The sequence below is a fragment of the Uloborus diversus genome, chromosome 8 (genome assembly GCF_026930045.1).
Source record: "Uloborus diversus isolate 005 chromosome 8, Udiv.v.3.1, whole genome shotgun sequence".
In the NCBI taxonomy this organism is placed as follows: domain Eukaryota; kingdom Metazoa; phylum Arthropoda; class Arachnida; order Araneae; family Uloboridae; genus Uloborus; species Uloborus diversus.
In genome coordinates this window covers 153,236,934-153,259,432 of record NC_072738.1, presented here as the reverse complement: position 1 = coordinate 153,259,432, position 22,499 = coordinate 153,236,934, and the positions used below count along the sequence as shown (strand labels likewise).

Genomic DNA, 22,499 nt, shown 5'->3' with positions numbered 1-22,499 from the left:
GACTGCTGCGCCCCTGGCGAGAGCCACTCCTGTCAACCCCTTGGTACGTAACTGCCTTTGTCGATGATTCCTTGACATTTCTATCATCTGGTTTATTTTCATCATAAAGTCATAAAACTAGATAGGCTTGGTTTCGAGTACACACAAAAAAAAAAAACACCAAAGAACAATAGCGAACGGCACACTATCCCTTCTAGCCGCTGTTAAAACTATCGAAATTTGCCCCGCTGTTGGATAGAGCGCCATCTAGTGGTAGGCTCGGTTTCGAGTACAGGAAAAATGTCGCAGAACAATGGCAAACAGCACACTATCCCTTCTAGCCACTGTACCGATATGGTCATTTTGCGACATTTACACTCGCGAGAATAAGTGCTTTTACACTGCTCAAAACACCGGCATCCGATCATAAAACTGTCATCAACAGAACTCAAGCAATAGGAATCAAGATCAAGGTTTGTTATGCTTTGCCGGCTCAGTAGAGGAAAGATACTCTGCTATTACAGAGCGCAAGATTCTATGAATGCGTGCGCATTGTTCAGTGAAGGAATTTTTCTTCTTCGATGAATTCATTTAAAAGTGCGTACAGTACTCTACTGCCATCTTTTGATAGAAATAGCAAATATTTTCCAAACAACGATTCAGCTAGATGCTCATTAACATGGTAAGTAGGTAATTATTTAAAAAATAGCTAGTATAATGAGTGTAGTTGACAAGGTTTCTTATGAACTTTTAAAATAGATTTCCCTTCATGTCTAAAAATGACGAATCGCTCACCGTGCCTATTTTCCCGCTATGTTAAATATGAGTTAATGAATGTTTTGCTGATGTCACGCGTTTAATAGCGATGTTTTTGAATAAACGCAGTAAAATCCTTTGAAAGTGTTTTTTTTTATTTGGAAAATGGTTATTTTAACGCCATCTAAGCAAAACTTAAACTGCGTAGCAGCCAGTTTCTTTACAAGGACACGGTGCATGTAGCGGAAATCAGAATTTCAAGCCGTACCCGTCCTTGTCTGGGGCTGATGCAGTTCGATGAACGTTACGTGAGAGCAGCGTGCTGACTCCCATTGACACAATAAGACCCGCACCGCTTGACTTAACTAGTTAGGTTTGGGTGCAATTTTTGGAACCCGCGAAGGGTTGTAGTAGAAGGAATGCATAAAACTACAAATAAAAATTGAACCGTTTCGTAAAGAAGTATAACTAAATATTTAGTGTCTGAAATTTATATTGCACGAAGATTATACTAATTGGATAAATGCAAACCCTTCATTATTCATCAGTTTTTAAAAAGATTTTTCCTTTATCATATGCATTAATAATGACAAGCCAAGTTGCGCTGAAAGTTGTTTTAGCACAATTTCTCGGAAAAGTTATGACGTATTTTCGAATATGATTCGGTCCGTCATTTTAGTTTTCAAGTGTAAGAGGGAATATCGAGGGGAATACGAAAAGCTCTTGAGTTAAAATGTGTTATTTAATACATTTACGTAAAGTATAGTAAGAAGTAACAACGTCAAAAAGCACAAATTGCATATAATTGCAGACAAGTGTTTCTTCGTTTAAGCGTTCTTTAATAAATAAATCTATATTCAGGTTGATATTATAAATTGTAATATACTGACAAGTACTTTGAAGGAACGTAAGCTTCTCGCAAATTTTGAAAATAGTAATTTTTCAAAAATTATATTTCATTCATACATTTCAAAAGATTTTCATTTACTTCATATGAAGACTTTTCTGATGTAAACGCTTCAAGATTAACCAAGTTAGGTCTTTAATACGAATACCATGTATAATTTCATTAAGCATAAAATTAGTTAATTCGCGTATCCTCATAAGTTAAAAATAAAAAGAAGAGGGTCTAAGGACATATAAAACATTTAAAGGAATTCAATCTGTTTACCTTGAATCTAAATCAAATTATTGGGCTCTAATCATTTTGTCTAAAAGTAAAAATATTGTTTTTAACTAAGCGAAGGAAAAAGGTAATAAAAAACTAAATCCATATTTCAAAAACACAAAGCATAATGAACGCTCATGGCATTAAAAATACCAAGTGAAATATGTGACAATTTTTTTAAAATTTTGGCAGATATGCAAATTAAAATACACAGGCTAGTCCCTCCCTTTCATAAGGTCTCATTATTTAGTCACAGCTCATTTACTTTGCTTCACCCACCGTAATCTTTGGTACAAGCCGGTAGCTGAGCACGAGGTGTGAAGGGTCTTCTGAAATCGACTGGAGAGCGAACTATTTAATTTATATAACATTGTTTGTCTGGAAATGAAGTGGTGGTTAAAGGAAATCGTAAAAAGTTACACTACTTTTTTTTTATTTGCACTTTCAAGCGATTGTCACGATTTCTCTTTTAATACTAGAATTTATTGTCTGATGTTTTCAAAAAGCGACTGGTTTTCATTAGCCAAGTCGAGTATTTACTGTTATTTTCCTTGAAGTTAAAAGTGATCTTCTCGAATATTCTCTTTGGATTTGGATTGGGCGTGGGCATGGACATGGGCGCTGCTTCTTCCGAATTTAAACGTTTTTCCGCATTTTAAGTTTTTTCTCTATGGGTCCGAATTTCTTCAATGCTGTTCATGTAATTTCTTCCCGTTTATTGGGTTTCTCTCTCCATCGCGCTCCTGCTTTTAACGTTTTACACAAAATAATGCCAACTAAATTTTCACCATTTTTTTTAACGAAAAATCACTCAGTATGTTTCTTTTTGAACCGGAAATGCGATTTTAACTATTTTTCATAACTTCTTTTCGTTCAGGAAACTAATAAATGCATGGGCAAAAAAAGAAAACAGTTTAAGTAACTCTGTATTAAGAGGCACTGTATTTTATAGAAAATGTAACACTAAACTGCATATAATGCTCAACGTGGAAGTGAAAAATAAGTGGTGCTCTTGCCACCAAACAAGGTTCAACCAATGTAATGGTCAAGACAGTTTATCTAGAGTGGCTCCATTGCCACAAGTATCCTCTGCAACAAGATCTTAGTGACAAAGACCGCTCAGCGAGAAATGTGACTGAAGAATATTTTCATCTAAACGTTTTCATCTAAACGCCCGCTTTGAGACAAAAAATAATAAAAACCGCTGAATGAGAAATACGATTGAGAAAAACAAAAGGCATCTAAGAGTAACACTTGCTACGAGTAGATCAGATAAGTATATCTTTTATGAGAATTTTCGGTATTCAATGATAGAACGTCTTAATGTTAGTAAACCCCTCGCTTAATTTGGAACTGGGTACTTGCCGTCTGTGTACTTCGCGGCCACAAATTGCCATCGAAACTGATGGACGAAACCTCGCTGCGTAGTGAATCCTCTTTGACACCCGCAGTTTTTAGATCAGATAGTATATATATAACTTAGCTAATCCAAGGATGCAAAATACTGGTAGTTATTTAAGTTATGCCGTGTTAACCACGAATGTGGCATCAGTAGAGCTCAAAAAGAAATTGATGATTTTTGTTTTATAACTCGTTTCTTTGATTTGTGACTTAAATAAAAGCTAAACTAGCGGTAGTCGTTTGTGACTTAAATAAAAGCTAAACTCGCGGTAGTCGTTTAGTTAAGAACTTATCTATTCTACGTTAGAGCGTAATGTAGTTACGACAAATTTTCTCTTCAAAAACGTTTTCATATACTAGGTTATTTTCACCGTCAGTTGAAGGGGTGTCTGTACACATACGACAAAAATAGCTCAGTAAAACGCGCTTAGTGTATTAATAAATAATACTATAAACATATGTTTCATTTGATTCTGCTAATACAAATCTAACAGAAAGTGCTTTCTGAAATATACCATTTTCAAAATTTCAGACATTCAAAACTGTGTAAACCAAAATATTTTTCTGTTCTTTATATTCAAAGAATATGTTAAATTTTTATACTATCATTTATAATGTTTTATTTTCTAGATTCATTTTTATCGAGTATGAAGATAACTTAGGCAGCAGACGATACTTAAACGAAAATATAATTGACCGTAGAATGAAATGCTTTTTTTCCATAAAAGAATTAAATATGAATATTTTACGTGAATTTCATTGTTAGGAATTGCACTGTTTCCTTCAGTCCAAAGAACTACTTTAGTCACTGAAGTTGATGGAATGAGTAAAAAAATAACATGGACCCAGAAAATACTGCCCAACTGTTATTTTTTAATTAATTGTATTAAATGTCCGATTTTTCAAACAAGACGTGGTCTTTATGATGTCACAAATGATGAGCTTAAGGGCGTATTCCACTGGCGTGCTGAATGCTTACGCTTGCTCTCTACCACGCTTCCACGTTATGATAATTAGCGAATTAAATCTTGCGCTCTGCGCTAATGGAAACAGTGAATGACAGTTCATCATTTGTAATGTCATATGCAGAAGCGTGAAAAATGAAATTGAGCCTGCGTTTAAAAATATTAAACTTTGTCAAATCTTTAAAAAATGGTCAAATCCTATGTTTTTAAGCATGCTCTTTCAGAAAAAAATACCTTTAAATTTTCGGAAACGACCCCATTCCTGGTTTGTAATTTTCCGACTGTATCCGAATTTGTACGTTATCCAAATTTTTTTTTTTAAATATGTATTTGAATTTTTTTTATGTGTTCTGGCCTGCGAAATTCATCTTAGCATGAGGTTGCGGCTCTCGTATAAAAAATGGCTGAGCACCAACCACTGGCTTAAAATAAGATGAAACGGACACTTTGTAGAATGCTCATCCGCAAAGGAAATTAATTTTTACTTCCAGTCACAAGAGGTAAGAAATTGCCACAAAATCAATGTGGTACAGTCATAGGGGGAAAAAAAAAAAAAAAAAAAAAAAAAAAAAAACTGAAACACTCGTTCGTATTCGAAGACTATTGATACTAGAGACACGTGTAAGGTGTTATTTTTTCAGAAATAATGTGCTCTACATAATTATGTTTGTAAATCATTGTTAAGGGGTCGTCTTCATATTAACACGAGCATCAACATCAAACTTTTCGAGCATCAACCTCAAACTTTTATTACATATTTTGGATCAGCATCATTTTAAAACTTTGTATACAAAATTTTGTTTAATTTGGTCCAGCTGTTAATGAAAAATCCCTCTTGTAATGTTAAAACGCATTTTTATATTTTTATACATAACACATAGATTAAGTATGGCAAAGATTTTTTTTTTCATATCAAAATATGAATCGACCCAATAATAAAAACATCATTTACAAACAGCTAAAAATGTAAATTTAGATTTTTTTATGAATTATGATAATATATTTTGAAAAAAATATTATCTGAAACCATATTTTAAATTTTAATAGAAAAAGAATCTAGAAGAGTTTTTATGTGGGAATCCAAAATTGAGCTGAAAATAATCAGCAGTTTTTGCGCTATGCTTAAAAATCCATTTTTTTTGTATACCTTTCTAAAGCAGAAATTATAAAAGTTGGTTTCTTCGTTAAAAAAAAAAAAAAAAAGTAAACAAACCAATTATAACGTGGTTTTTCCACATTAGTTACGTCTATGATTTTTTTTTTAAAATGTATAAATTTATTCATTGTTTCTGCAGAAGAACAACACAACATTGCAATGGAAATGTTTTCTTCAGTCAAAAGTACTTCTTTTAGTCACTGAAATTGATAGATAAAGCAACATGATCCCAGAAAATACTTTCATTTTCCCAACAGTTCAACGTATGTATTGAAATAACAAATTGAACTAAATTTCATTAGCTTGCCAGTTTTTTTCTTCTAAGCAACTCATATAAGAATGGGAAACGAGTTTCTTCCTTAGCTTTGCGCAGAGGCAGTGTCATAGCCAATGAGGTTCTACCGAGGCGTGACTATTGCTATGCTAGTTGAAAACTTTTCCCAATACCCCGCCATGTCGACGTGAAATATCGTCGGCATAGGCAATTTTTGGGAACCCTTTCGGGGGTTGCAATGTGAATGGTAGAATCGGTTATTGAACTTGGTCGGGCGTAGCAGCTTTGTTGGCTGTTACCTATTCCCATGCATTATACGGATTGGGGAGTATTAACGCTGGGTGAATGAGAAGGTATGAAGGGAGGTAAGAGTTTTTGTCCGCACTGACGCAAGAGAGAGGGAGCAGAAGAAAGGGGGGCGGTAAGCGAACAGACCGGCCAGAGCGAGCAAACTAGCTATTATTGATATTTAACTGTTGAATGCCACGGAAATATAAGTTCGTTGCTTGAGGCACCTGGGGCCCTGCCCCTTATCCTCTGGTGTGGTATGTTGATAGTTCCCCGGTTGGGGCCAAGGCTTTATTTTGGCGCAGAAGATGGTTGCGTGGATGTACGAGAGATATGGCTTCCTCTAACGGGAGTACCATAATGGTTAGCCGAAGGCTCTTCAAAGTAAATTTCAACTTAAGTTCTTCTTTATTTAAATAAGTTTAAGTATTTTTTTTTCGCTTCCTACATATTTTTTTAAAGTTTTATACTTTTTTTCCCCGTGGGGGATTTCTAGGCCATTTGAATGAATAAAAATAAAATAAAATTAAGACAATGATAAAATGTTGATAAGAAATTTAAAAAGAAAATAGTGAAATGAAAATAGATAGGAGCATGTTCCCAGCCAGAGTGTAGCACAATAACTAGAGTCGAAACGAGGTATGAACTGTTGAATGACCTGGGTGACTATTTTAACCAGGTCAAGGTTCTGAGGAATTACAGACAGGCTTTTTTTCGAGCACCCTTATTTGAGAAGTTTCCATTCCTGTTGATTAGCTTAACTCTGTTTGGTCAGAGGCAGGGTGAGGGCCATTGCAGTTAAAACATTTTATTTCTATTTCATCTTTTTTACAAGTCCTAGAGACAGGAGAGTCACCGCAAAATCTGTATACAAGTGTTTTGTGGCAGGCGTAGGCCGAGTGGCCGAAAGCCTGACAATTAAACTATTGCGTGACGTAATTGTCACGCCGTTTGATGTTCTGGAGCTTGATTTTGAAATTTCCTATGTAATGAAAGCTTTCAAGGTTAGCGTTACAATTAATATTTGCACGAATAGGTACTTTTAATCAATCACACTCCAGAAAAATGTTCAATCGCTGATTAGGAAAGTGCTTAATAAATTAGGACCTACTCTTAATTACATTTCATCTTAAGATCGAAGTTAGGCCTACGTCGTCTGAGAAATGCTTTCCGTTGCAGTATACAGTGAGTTTTTTAAACGGTAGATAGAAGATAAAAACAAACTGAAAATTAAGAAATCAGAGAAATAATTTAATTTCTGAATTCCTTCAGCAAATTATGGAGGGCTAATGTAAATGTATTAATGGTGACTGGGAGACGTTAAATATACTCGTGGTCACAATGTCCTCCAAGTCTAACGATACCTCTGGGGTTGCCAGACAAGAAAGTTATTCGGCTCTTTACCTGGTTCTAAATTCTCGAACTGTCCATCGATGGCACCACCATCTATTGTGCTGTCTTCTGAAGGCAAGGCGCCTGGCACGCAGTCCGTCATAGCTTGAGGGCCAGAAGTCCCTTTGATAGTTGATAGTTGATAAAAGTGATCGGTCACTTTTGGGGACACCCTGTATAATCAATAGGTGCCCGCACTTCTTTTTTGAGGAAATCATTCAATTTTGATGCTCTCTAGGTTTTTACTTTTGTTTTCAGTACCATTTTTTAAATCGATAAAATATATTCGTTTAGGACAATTTTTGAAATTGGCAGGATTTTCGCCCCGGCAGTAATAGCATTGTAGGAGGAGAATTTGAGGGTTTATGCGATGTGAGGTGCTGTCCAGCAGAGATAAATCAAATGGACGAACCAGCACAACTTAACAAAGAATGATTTGACTGTTGGTAACTCCAACATTGAAACAACAGTTTTCTTCATAGGTGTTCTAGGGTAATTTAAAATTATCCAATTCTTCCGTAGTCCAAATTTTGTTATCTGTTTCATTATCATTGAAATAAATAAGAAGCAAAATAATTTGGTCGTATTTTGATCAATTTTATGAATTTGGGTTAAGTGCTGGGTCAGATCAGATGGCTGAACTTTTTTCAAAATGAACAAATTGGAAATTTGTTTTGAAAATTACATTACATAAAGATAAATACTTTTTAATGGAAATAAAATATTTTTACAATAGAATATATTTTCTTTCGATAACTTTTTTTTTTTTTTTGAACTAGTGAATCAGTAAATAAAAGGTTGAAAGAATAAATGAAATGATGATGAAGTAATAAACGAGTAATTAAATTACTATACATATGAAGAAAAAAAATGAGCGAGTTAGAGAGTGAATGAATAACAAAATAAGTGAATGAATGAATATATATATATGAATCACTAAATAAGGAATGAAAGAAAATAAATAATAAATAAATAAATAAATGATTCAGTGAGTAAATGAAATAAATTATCTCACTTAGCTCCTTCCACTTGACTCGCATGTACGTGACTAATTGCACAAAATATTTAAAATGTCAGTGAGCTTTATATGAACTAAAGAAATACTGCACTGAATTTTGGAAGGTCTTGATTAATATAAAAAATGTCAATAAAAACAACTTTATCATTTTGCAATGACAAAAATAGTTTTGGACATACAACAAAATATTACAATATGAGTATCAATTTTTGAAAATTACCTGTAATATCATATGCTTTAATCTTCGACGGTATTTTTCCCTGACTGGAACATACATGTGCTACCTGCACAGTTAAAATATTACCAGATAGGAGGAACAAAACGCAAGGTCAACATTTCACCATCTCACTTTGCCCCAGGCTGGCCGCCTTGCTTAGTGGTCAGATGAGTCTGACTGCGGATGGGGGCGTTCTGGGTTCGAATTCCGGCTCAGGCATGGATGTACAGTGCTGGTAAAAAAAAATGCATCACCCTCGCATTTTCGCAACAATGAAATTATGTGAGAAGTTTTGGTCGACTGATTAACGATGAATGTATGTGAAATTCTGCAAAACTTGCGAAATAAACATTTAACAGCAGGAATCCGATAATTCTTTACGTAGATCGGGGCTGATTCCGGGCCAAGGCAAACTGCTGACCTCATGCTCATTTTTCCATTTCTGAACCTGCGTGTGAGTTTAGCGAAAGAAAATTACTTAACCTGATGTCAATTTAAGTCTAATAGCAGGATAAAGGTTTTTAAATTGTTACTTACCAGTTTTGCCCCGTGACACGGAGCAGAATCATCCTGGGAAATGACGTTTGGAACTGAAGTAAAGTGATCCCGTATAGTATCAAGAAATTTCTCTTCCAAAATGCCAATATACACCTGAGCGTTTGCTGTTCCTTGCACAAAGTGAAGCCCACCGACTCCTTAATCAGAAATACATCCCCAAATCATCTGGGATCCGGGATGTTTGACTGTGTGTTGAATGCAGTCGGGATGATATTCCTCTCTTTTGCGGTGCGTGTGATGCAATTTTTTTTACCACCACTGTAGTTTCTCTCTCCTGTGCTTGTCCTTTCTTTGTCTGAAGGTATTGTTGTGCTCTGACCTACCCTATAACAAGGGTCCTTTTGGCATGTGTGTGTTGTGGAAGTCGTACTTCACATTAAATTACTCGAGTTCCTTGGCTGAGCTCGCACTCCATTCAATATCGTTTTCCACAACTTCGTGTTCATAATTGAACGGGTCCGATAAGGCAAAGTCGGAATCTCTAGGACGATTACTGGGACCTATGGATTGATAAAGTTAATCGAGCTCTTTGACAGAGATGGAATGCTTCATATTAAGGCCCTTATAGCGGATGAGCCGACGCATTCGCCATTTTGGAGCAAACTTGATCCGGTGCTTCGCAGCGATAGCATCTTTGGTGTAGTTTATATTTCTTTATAGCATATGTTAAATTGAGTCAAATGAGTGGTGGTTCGACTGCTAATTGTGCAAATAGCTCCACAAGAAAGGATTTCAGCTCTTCAGATTTCCAGCAGATGTGGAAAGAAAAAAGAAGTAAATAATAGCCGACGTAGTGACTTGCAGCCTGGAGATGAAGCTCGCTTGTGTGAGGTTAATATCAATTTATTTCTCACCATTTTACTATCATTACGTTACAAATGCTCTGTAATCTTTCCAAACATGCTGCAGTGTTCTACGAAATGTCTTTTCTTCTGTTTCTCTGACGTGCGATAAGTGCGCTTGCTCCAACATGGCGGATACGACGACCTCTCCAGCAATAGGTGTCCTGGCCCCACGAAGGGAACCTACACCGTCTCTCCGAGATGTACGCCTGGAAACTGTGACAATTGATTCTTCTTGAAGCAAATAATGCAGCTTAAGTTCCCCTCTTAAAGTATGAGTTGAATTAATCTTCTAGGAAAAACAGATTTGTCTATTAGGGTGTCAATTTTTTTTTTTTTTTTTTCGAAATGTTAAGGGGCAGGGGATTAAAAAGGTAATTAATGGTCTCAAACTAACATGTGGGAAAATTTATTCCATTCTGATAAGTCCGGATTGAGTTTGAAGTTTGGATTTCCATACCCAAATAGTATACGTTCCATGTAAGATTGTAATAAGAATAAATGTTACTTCGCTTGCAGAAACAAGTGATGAAACTTTCAATTTGCACCTGGTTTAAATTCACACTTGCCATTTTAGGTGTTAGAATTGGCTGAAACGTGTGAATTAGGTCATACGCTCCCTGCCTACTGTGCAACGTAAATGGTCAAGAGATGCTAAACATCTACCTCTTGAAATGCAGCAGCAATCTTTTGAAATCCTATCCGAAAATAACTAAGAAAATATACAGAATCATACCAAGACAGTAAATTGCTATTTGACGCTTCGTCTTGCAAATGCTAACATATTAACGACTAAATTGGTCCGGGAAAGGAAAGAAAAAAAAAAAAAAACATGAGAGAGAGAGAGAGAGAGAGAGAGAGAGAGAGAGAGAGAAATTGCAACTTCAGCCTCAAGAAGAAAGTGAAAACAGTTTTAGTATCGTTACTTCATCGCCTCTCTTCTATCGGATACAGACAGTGAGGATGAATTCAAGGAGCCTTTACAAGCTTCAAACTACAGTGGTGGTAAAAAAAAAATTGCATCATCCGCGCCAAAAAGGAGAGGAATATCATCCCGACTGCATTCAACACACAGTCAAGCATCCCGCATCCCAGATGATTTGGGGATGTATTTCTGATCAAGGAGTTGGTGGGCTTCACTTTGTGCAAGGAACAGTAAACGCTCAGGTGTATATTGGCATTTTGGAGGAGAAATTGCTTCCTACTATCCGGGATCACTTTACTTCAGTTCCAAACGTCATTTTCCAGGATGATTCTGCTCCGTGCCATAGGGCAAAACTGGTAAGTAACACTTTAAAAACCTTTATCCTGCCATTAGACTTAAATTGACATGGGGTTAAGTAATTTTTTTCTCTAAACTCACACGCAGGTTCAGAAATGGAAAAATGAGCATGGGGTCAGCAATTTGCCTTGGCCCGGAAACAGCCCCGATCTACGTAAACTACTATCGAATTCCTGCTGTTAAATGTTTATTTCATAAGTTTTGCAGAATTTCACATACATTCATCGTTAATCGGTCGGCCAAAACTTCTCACATAATCCCATTGTTGTGAAAATGCGAGGGTGATGCAATTTTTTTACCAGCATTGTACAAACGCTTATATCGATAAATTTACTACTACAAGCAATACAGTGGACTTTAATTTGCTTTCACGACATGTGACAGAAGAAAAAAAAATTAATTTGAGTTCTAAAATTTTGAATTCAATGAATGTTTTTCGCAATCACGAGTTGCGACAGGATCCTACTCATTGGAGATATTGTGTCTAGAAACCCTGTCCCACCGAGCCTGCCCCTCCCCTTGGGCGGTTACGTGCGTATAGTTGCGTATGTGTAGGCTTGAGTGTGTGCGTAGACGTGTGTGTATGTGTGTAAAGGCGTGTGTGTGTGTGTGTGCATGTGTATAAGCGTGCGTGTGCATAGAACATGGACGCCACCGACCAGGAGCACAGGCTACCGGAAGGAGTCGCGTCTGCAGAGGACGGTGGAGGTTGAAAAAGGCACGGACATCAAAGACGGTCAAATCAAAACAATTAACAATCGTGATTGCTCAAAAAAGAATGTTCATTTAATGAATTTAGTATTTAAAAAAAAAAACCGAAATTGAAATGGAAAAAACTGAAGTTTCATTATTGCACTAGAATTCGGACCGTAAAAGCCTTAGTAATTATGTTGTGCTGTGCACTATACGTAGACGATGATTTATACAAATACTCAAAGGTAACGCGAGGAAAAAACGTTTTATATTACGTGATACCTGAGAATTTTATAAAATGGCAATTAATTCTGGAAAAATGATATGCATGAGTAGAGCAAAGAAAAAACAATCGATTTAATTTAAAAATATGTATGGATAGTTACATTATCTCTCAATGGGTGGCGCTACAACGATCATCTGGTTACTCGCCTTCGAATGAATGATCCTCTCCGAACACAGATTGGTACTGGAGAAGATTTAACATATACTTACTTTAATGATATTTAATCAAGAATGAAGTTAGCGATGAAGCTTTTGAAACTTACATTTTATTTAATATCTTTAACACTGGAAGAAGAGAGCGCAGTGTCACTACCAACAATGTCAAGATAATCATGGAGTGTTTCCATGATAGCACTTCTAAAAAGAAGAAAAGTAAATGTGAGTTCAGAAAGTAAATTGAGAGAAAGTAAATTGACTAAAAGTTCAGCAACAAGCAGGGCAGCCATTTGGGAGGGGATACCAGACCAATGGGACTGGTGCCCGGAGCTTTGGGGGACCCGTACGGCTACACTGTAAAAACGATTCAGAAACGTGCCTGGATAAAAGGCAGCTGATGAGTCCAATTTCTTCCAGTAATATATATTGGTAAAGCCAGAAACGTTTTCCGCTAAAAGCCAGTAACCTTTCTGAAATTAACCTTGAAACTTTCTGAAGAAATGCAAAATCTCCCATGTTAAAGCCAGTCATGTCTGTAGAACCTCCTAGAAATATTAAGTAGGTTTAGTGTTATTGATTAGATCCTTCCTGATTTACCGAGAAGGCTCCAAAGAAATCAGAGCGCCCACGGCCAAAGCTATGCACGAAGGAACCAACCATATCTCTTGTCTGCAATTCCCGCCTTGTAAAGCTGTAGCTATCCATTGACCTTTTCGCACTCATTTGCAGTTTAATCCACCTGAGCAGGCCATTAGCAACTTTAGGCCGATACACTTAATAAAGACGCTCATTAAATCTTTAAACTGGTTGCTTAAAATATTTTCCACAACAGTGAAAAATCTGCACGCATGCAACTTGTAGCGATTCAGGAAACTTTTTTTGTGAAGAAACTTGTTTTTACGGGGAAATAGCTGAAAACGTGTAAAATCCCGAGACGTTCCACGGAAATAACCAGTAACGTTTCAGAATTTTTTTACAGTGTATGAAACCGTTTTCCCAATAAGAATCACATAAAAAAAAATTAAGCTCTTTCAGGAAAGATTTATTGAGTTTCTAAATTTCTCAAAAAAAAAAAAAAAATAAAAATAAAATAAATAAATAAATAAATAAAAAAGCGGGATTTGCTATTACTCAAGAATTGATGAATTCTCTTAAAAGACAAAGAATTCCATTAGAAGACTGCAGAAGACAAGTGTTCGACAATGGGTCGAACATGAAGGGTGTTCTGAAAGGAATCAAAAGCCGAAGAAACGAAAACCCACTTGATCTATATTCACCTTATGGGGCACATTCATTAAATTTAATTGGACTAAATGCTGCAAAGCACTTTCTCTTATGGCATTACCAGAATCGCGCTGGAGTTAATGTATCTCACTTACCTCAAACATAACATTTTTGGCCGTCTAGAGATACTGTACATGAAAGACACCGTCAGCTCAGACAATTCCAGCCGAGGATTGCAGTTTCGTGCTAATTAGCACTCATGAGCCCGGCATAGGACAGATTGAGCTGATGGTGGAAAACCTCTTAACGAAGCAAAGAGTACCAAACAAACTGGTAGGTAATACAGAATTAGCACTGACCAGACGAGTGACCGAAGCATTGGTTCGGTTCAACTCGAATATTGAAGGCAAGGCAGGTATATTCAGTAAGTTACCACTCCATTGCCAGGACCAAGGCAGAAATACACGAAATACATTGACTGAGCTGGCGGTGTATTTCATGTATTTCTGCCTTAGCCCTGGCAATGGGGCGGTAACTTACTGAAAGATACTGTGTTTGAAAACATATTTTTGTGCCAACTTCAAATAACAGTTTCTCAATTTACATTAAAATTCAAAAATTCAGTTATGAGCAACGAAACAATGCAACATCACTTGTGAATACAATTTTAAACAATTCATTTTTTGAAGTTGTAAGTGTTGGAGTAAGAGGAAATGAAGTGACGGTATATAAATTTGCAATGGCGGGGGTGGGCGGTCATGGGGAAGGCCCCGGAATTAAAATTGGTAGCGGGCCCTTTGCTGGTAGCGGCGGCCCTGGCAACAAAGCACGAAGTTATCTATGACAGCACATTGCTCGACGTTCCTTTGAAAAGTGTAATGCTGAAACAAGACTGAAAAGATACTCACCCATACAATATGACAGAGATATTAGAGCAAGTGTTGGTCTCGAGCATAACAGATGAGGCAGTGAGAATCAAAGGGATGCAAGTGGACATTTTCAAGTTTTGAGTAAAACGCGTATAAAGATAACTTCCTTGGTAGACTTCCATTGATTCTTTTTTTTTTTCTAAATCATGTTGTACAGCAGCACCTATCAGAGCTGCTAGTACTCTCCCTTCACTGTAAAAACGATTCAAAAACGTTCCTGGAAAATAATAGGCAGCTGATGTGCCCAATTTCTTCCAGTAACATGGAAAAACCAGGAACGTTTTCCGCTGAGAGTCCAGTAACCTTCCTGAAATACTGGGAAATCTCCCACTAGTTGAAGCCAGTCGTAAACCATCTAGAAAACTTGTATAGTTAAATGTATTTGATTAGAACCATCCTGGTTTTCTAAGAAAGTTCCAGAAGCATTAGCGCAACCATGGACGGAAGGCTAGAGCTGCGCGAGTAATCGCAACCAAGATTCAAACATATTCCTTGCCTGCAATTCCTGCCACGTAAAGCTGCAGCTATCCAGTGACTTATATGCTCCCATCGGGAGCTTAGTCGATCCAGACTGTCCGTAGTTAACCTGAAGGCGATACAATTAATAAACACGCTCAGTCAACCTTTAAACTGGTAGCAAAAAACATTTTTCACACCAGTGAAAAGTCTGCATTCGTGCATCTTTTAGCAATTCAGGAAACTTTTTTGTGAAGATTCTTGAGAATTGAATTTTAAATAGAAAGAAGTATTCATAATAAATAAGAAGAGTGAATAACTCTGGAAAAAACAATTGTATAACACATAAGTCCATGTGTTGCCGGATTTTAACCCGATTCACATGTAAAAACTATCGATACTCGTCAAATGATGTCTACAGGTGGCTAATATCTAACTTAAAACGATTAAAAAAATATTTAACGTGTTTAACTGGCAAAAAAACATCAATTAAATATCGCGCATACCCTATTCGTATGGTAATCCTATGTTGTTTCTCCCTTAGCAACGCACATAGCAACGGCATGATTGTAAACAGCCCCGTGTTTCTGGCAACCCCTGACGTCACACTAAATGTGTCCTGCATGTAAGACTCCTATAGAAGGGAAGCTGACTTAACCGGCATTTTGGTTCCAAAATTGTCGGGAGAAAAAAATAGTATTTGCACAAGAGCTTCATTGCAGAAAACTGATGTCCAAGCTTTTTGAATAACTTTTTCAACATGTTTTTGGATAAAAATATAATATATAAACTTCAAGTGATACCGATACTACAATACTTAGTTAAAACGAAAATTTTTTGAGTCACAATTAAAGTCGAACCTTTATAATCAATGTTTGTTTAGGTGATGTAGTGCTAAAATAACTTAGCATTAAGTTAAAGAAATTTGAATTTCATCGAAGAAAATAATTTCTTTTACCTTAATTTCAGTTTTATTGGAATAGCCATTTTCTTTTTTGCACATAATATTCAAAGTGCAAAAAAATATGCACGTAACATTTCAAAGTAAAAAGAAACAAATTTGGTTCGGGCTTTTTTTTTTCTTTTGGCACTTTTGCGTATTTATATTTCCTTCCATCTCATTTCCCTTCAGCCTGTTTTTCAAAATGAAAAAATCAGTGCATAAAAGCATACAGTGTTATACAATCGGAGTGACAACTCTCTTTCATAAATGTCTATCCCATAGAAATAGCAAAAAAAAAAAAAAAAAAAAAAATCTGAGTGATATATAGAGTAACAAAATTGTATTTCCTTCAGAGATTTTTTGATGCGAAACTGCGCTTCTGAGTAAAAATTTTTTATTACTTAAAGAAAAAAGACAAATCTACTTAAAATCCACACTATAAAGGTTCAGATTTCTAAGGTTCTGTATTTCGAAATAATATTGAGCTTCTGTGTTCTTTTTTTATTGTTTAAAAGCTTATTCAAAAGCAAGTACATATTTTATTCAAGAAGGCAACAAACCGCTGCATTTTGTTCAATTAAAGTTGCTTGCATGTTGAAGAGCCGTCAAATTTTAGTCAACTTACAGCGCCATCTTTTGTTGAGTATGGGAAAAATTAATTCCTCATTCGGGTTGCGCCGCTGAGTGCCATCGAAATTGGGTGTAACGAAACAAGACATTCAGCTAAACTTATTAAAATAAAAAGAAATAAATCTAAAAGTGAACCCTTATTAAAATAAAAAGAAATAAATCTAAAAGTGAACCCTTATTTGAGAAAACGAACGTCAAAAAGAACTCGCAAAATACACGACTCCAGAATTTTAAGACGGATTTCAGAAATATTCTATATTTGCCTTCCTTGAATATTTTTGTAGTTATGTCATGAAAACTTTGAATTTATTTCGTGTTATTTTTGAAACCTGAACATGACAATTAAATTTGTGCGGAACAAAGAGTTTTAAAATAAATGCTAACATTTTTTATTATATGCGTCTTCTACCAGTTTTTGCATAAGTTTTAATTCATACGGCATATATATTTTCTTAGCAGTAACGCAGACGGCGATGGGGTATCTACGGTAATTCTGGTGTTTCGCCCGTATGTACGGCAATTGCTATCTAACCGCTTCTGTGAGTGACGGTCAATGTATATCCCTTCTGGGTTTATTATTCATTTACCTGCTAGTAGTGAAACAAAAAAAAAAAAAAAAATGAGATAATAATAAAAAGAAAAGAAAGCATTTTAATAACCGGAATTGCAACAAGTAGTATCCCATTGCTTTTTGTTAAACATTTTGAAATTTGGGATTCAGATTCTGGTTTTTAAACAACTGCGTTATTAAGATAAATAAATAAAATCTGTAAAGTTGACCACTTGTCTCTATTCAGTATATTACCGCCCATTAGCAAGGGCTAAAGCAGATATACATGAAATACACCGCCAGCTCAGTCGTTTCCAGCCGAGGACCGCAGTTTCATGCTTATTAGCACTCATCAGCCCGGTATAGGAGAGTAACGGCGCTGGAGATGGAAAACCTCTTAAGGAAGCCAAGAGTGGGAGACAAACTGGTAGCTAATATAGAATTAGCAGACCAGACGAGTGACCGAAGCAATGGTTCGGTTGACCGCTTTTGTCAGGAACGGAATTGGTCCTATCTCATATAATCAATAAAAACCTCTGTAACTTGACCACCTCTCTATCTTGACCACCTGTCTATCTTGAACACTAATGCACGCCAAATTTGGTCTGGAGTATTGTAAAAAACCCTTTGTAAGTTGACCACTTGGTTATTTTTTAAAAATCTTTCTTCAACATTTTTTTTATTTTATTATTTATTTATTATTATAATCTCTTTTTTTTTTCTTTTTTCTTTTTTTGATAGCTTTCCAAAAATGTTTTTAATGCTTTGATGACAGAGCCTTTTCTTTCAGTTGCAGTATGAGGCATTGTGCCAAAAAGAGCAGGCCCGGATCTATACATTTCGGGCCCCCACAACAAAATATGTAGGGCCCCTCCCTAGTGGCCAGCAGTGTCTATTTGTAAAGTGAATAAATCTTAGTGCTAGTTTTTTTCTATTTTTTCTTCAATTTCTAGGGCCGTTAGCCCCTTTAAGTACGCGGGTCCCAAGCCTGCTGATGAGTAAAGTTACATGTTTCTGGTGCAAGGGACTAAGAGATAGGATATTTTAATTTTGCCTTTATGAACTGGGAGAGTCATGCTTATTGCTCTTTTTATGCTATAAGTTGTACAAAAAAGGCTTGAAAAAGAAAGTTAGTTGAACTTGAGATTAATAAAAAGCATGAAATATTATATTAAAACTAATTGAAAATGGAGAAAGCCAGAGAAAATTAGCCGTCACGAATGGAATTTCTAAAACTACAGTGTCTAATATAGTTAAAAACAAGGAAAAAATAACAAAATTATTTGAATAGCATTTTTTAATTATCGTTTCACTTTCAATAATGTTAAACAATGAAAGTGAGTTGAACAGAAAGAATAAGGGTGAATTACTCAAAAATTGAATACATGGTGCACGCAATAACAAAAAAAAAAAAAAAAAAAAAAAAAATCATTACCACCCTTTATAAGTTGACCACCTGTCTTAAGTTGACCACCAAAGTACTGCACCGCGAGTAGTCAACTTACAAAGGTTTCACTGTATACTATTGCGCTGAAAAGTTTAGTAAGCTGATTTGTTTTGCATTGAAAAAGGCGTTCCTTGTAACGTCGAAACACGTGTCTGCAGTAATCTGCAGTTTGTGCTTTTTGACGTTGTTTTTTCTTTCTTTGTTATTCTTTGTCGTAAGGTTTACCCTCCATTTCGCCGATATTAAAACTTCCTTGCCCCCTGTCATTTAAAAAACCCCCAAATTCGGAAAACCGTAATGTATTACTCTCTCGGTTCGCCGACAACAGGGGGAAGGAAATTTCGTGTCGGCAAAACGGCGATGATATGTAAATTATTCCTTGCATTTCCATGGTATTTTTTTACGCACACGGTTAGCGCGAAGGCAAAATAAACAGATCCCGACAACTGCACGCATGTGCGAAGGCATCGAAACCAATCTTGCTTTCTTGGACGTATTTGATGAATCTCGCTTAATGAAAGGCGATCTTCGCTGTTGCAATATTGTCTCCAATTTCGCCGAATCGTCCGCAAAATTTACCGGATGAGGAAAATTTTGGAAAACCACACTAACAGACTTTCATACAGGGTGTCCAGCAAAAGACTCCCTGGTTTCAAAGTTAAATATCTCGAAAACAAAGGACGATATTAGAATAAAATAAACGGTATGTTTATTGTGAATCCCATAAAAATTATATGCAGGAACTTGTAAATTAGTTTTAAAAAGTTCCAACAGGTGGCGCTGCACACTGTAATTGCAATAAGTCTCCATAAATAGTGCTGCGAAGAGGTTGGACAATAACTTGTCTCCTATATGTAAACGTATCTGAGAGACTAAACTACTGCTGAAACAAATAACCTCTTCGCAGCACCATATATGAGACTTCTATTGCAATTACATTGTGCAGCGCCACCTGTTGGCAATTGTTTAAAATAATTACCGAGTTCCAGTATATGATTTTTATGGGTTTCACAATAAACATACCGTTTATTTTATTTCAATATCGTCCTTTGTTTTCGAGGTATCTTATTTTGAAATCAGGGAATCCTTTGCTGGACACCCTGCAAATCATACGCAGAGTAAAAGCTGATTATAAAATGCCTTGAGCAGAGTGTCATTGCATGATATAGTAGTGACATCTGGCGCCTTAAACTAAAAATGAATTTCCTATTTTAAATGTTGTATTTAATTCTTGCCAAAAGGAGAAGGCTCTTCCAAAACATTTTTAGTTTTCTCGATTTTCAGTGTGAAAAATTTCGCCACATTTTTCCTTGCCAAATCTAATGCCTTCAACTGGGGTAGGAAAAAAGGGTTAGTGGTAAAGAATTAATGAAATAAAAAAGATTTTAAATACTAAGTTTTTTGTACTACTAAGTACTAAAAGTTTTAATTTTTTAAAAATTAACTAAAAAGTATAAGTATAAAAATACTGTCTCTAAGCTTCATGTAGATTTAAAACCACATACAGATTCAGAATTTCTTACAGATTGTCTGGAAAATTTGTGATTATGAGTTTTTAATTGCTATCAAAATACTTGTAAACTTTAAAAGGAAAAATATAAAATATGGGGCGTACGCGCAACAAACAATTGTTCCCTTTATAATTTGAATAGCCATTTTATTGCTCTGCAAATAGTATAAACCTGAAGTGTAAGTTTTTTTTATTGATACCTTTCTTTAGTTATAGTTATACACTGCACATGAGCCCCATCTTTTTCCTTTTAAAGCTTACAAGTATTTTGATAGATATTAAAAACTCACAATCACAAATTTTCCAGACAATCTGTAAGAAATTCTGAAACTGTATGGAGCTTTAAAATCTACATGAAGTTCAGCGACATTATTTTTTACTTTTTAATTAAATTTAGAAATCATGGTATTTTTGAATTAAAATAAGTTATAAATCGACAACAGTGCACATTGAGCGCATTGAACAATATCAAATATGTTACGAAAAATATACGGCAGAGGGTGAAAAATCCGAAGACATACTAATGATGTTTTAATAAACTGCTTGAAAATTGCAGATACATTTCGTAAAATAAAAAATAACGTACATTGTTACGCATTTCCTTTGGCGGATTTTCATTGAATTTTCTTTATTTTGCTGTTGTTGTTTCTAATACCACTAGGATATTCGAGCAATAGTAGCAATTGCTATTCGATTTGAGGCAGGGAGTGATGGCTTTCTATTTTATCGAGCACCATTTCGGTGGAAATTCAAATAGGTTCAGACAGGTCACAATTAGGGCTGGGCGATATACCGATATATCGTCATATAGCGATAGATAACTATTACCACGGTAACGATATTTAGATTTCTATCCGTCCGATATATCGGTTGAAACAGAAATACGGGACATAATTACGGAGAAATTGAAATACTGACTCAAAAATACATAACTTTTTATAGTTCTGTAAGATGGATGAGGGCTTGAAATTTCAAGAATTTAACTGCATTCTTCAATCAGTTATTTTATTTTTAATTATAATACAAGGGAAATTAAACTACAGGGCCGCCGAAGGTCAAGGTGGATCCATTGTCAGATTGGTCTCCGGATCTCATCCCCCTAAAAAGGTATCAAGAACGGGGCCCTTCTAAGGACTGCGCCCCTAGTTTCTGACAATTCTGATATGGCCTCTCGTGGGGCCTGAAAAGAGCTTGTTGGTTAAAAAAGCATCTTAATGCAACATTTAAAAATTAACCAGTGGAGGAATCAACACGGGTCATAATTCTAATTAAACGTAAACCATTGATATTACGTTGAATAAAAGATTAGCAAAATATACTGAACAGAAATGTTTGTATTAAAAAAGAAATGGAAAACGAAAAAAACCCCTTATGAGATTAAATAAAATACGCCGCCAGCTCAATCATTTCCATCCGAGCTGTCGTATCAAAAAGAGCGCAACTCATAACAGAATGAATATAGTAGATTTATCTTCGATATTATCATAATAAGAGGGAATTTTTTTTTATTCCGATCATAACACGGTAATCCTTTTTTAAAGCGTTATCGCCGGCAACCCTGATTTGAATTTCTCCCCAGACATTACTGTTAATGCGCGGACACTAGTGTTTTTTGTGAAAGTTGTACGCTTTATTATTAATGCGCGGACATAGTGTTTTTTGTGAAAGTTGTACGCATTAACATTAATGTGATGACATAGTGTTGTTTGTGAAAGTTGGAAGTCCTAGCATTATTATCAAACCATTAAAATCTGTATGGAAATAATCAGTATTGTTTCAGATTTTTTTTAGTGTAGACAAAACTGTAAATTTTAAAGAAGTAAAAGATTTTTCATGACCTTTCAGAGTGTTTCAAGTTCAAGACAATATAACCGGTCATTCACACTATTGCACGAAGAAGAAGGGAAAGAAATCAACAAAGGTGAATTGCTCATTTGCATTGAATTAATCGCCCTGTCACCTTAGAAAATTTATTTTCAACATTAAAACCCGTGCCTGCTTCAATCTAATGATCTAAGAAAAGAAGCTATAATTACCCACAACAGCGGCATCTGGGTTAACACCTGTTGCATATAACCTACCGCTATATTCAGGAGCTATCAAAGTGAGTTATCTACATCACAAGTTCATCACTCGGCTGACATGCCTCTGTTGAGATTGTATAAAAAGATGATTTTAATTTTTGTAACAGGGGAACAAGTGTTTCCAGTGAATTGGTTTGGGAAGATTCCTTAGAATTTGGTGCTGGAAGCATGATTTCAACAGCTGCTGAGGTACATTCATGGACTGCCCCAGTTTCAGCTTTCCATCAAAAGCTTAATTTAACCATCAAGTACTGAGTTCAGAATTTCGATAAAGGCTGAATGAAATATTCTGGAAA

General features: G+C 35.7%; 2 non-coding genes across 2 annotated transcripts; both read left to right on the top strand.

Moving 5' to 3' along the window:
• The first annotated feature begins 1,002 nt into the window (after positions 1-1,002).
• On the top strand, positions 1,003-1,131 carry LOC129228852 (U4atac minor spliceosomal RNA). Its single transcript, XR_008581030.1, has one exon. It is a non-coding gene; the product is annotated as a U4atac minor spliceosomal RNA (small nuclear RNA).
• Positions 1,132-5,786: 4,655 nt separating this feature from the next.
• LOC129228806 (U4 spliceosomal RNA) lies at positions 5,787-5,932 on the top strand. The gene has a single exon (XR_008580990.1). It is a non-coding gene; the product is annotated as a U4 spliceosomal RNA (small nuclear RNA).
• Positions 5,933-22,499: the final 16,567 nt, after the last annotated feature.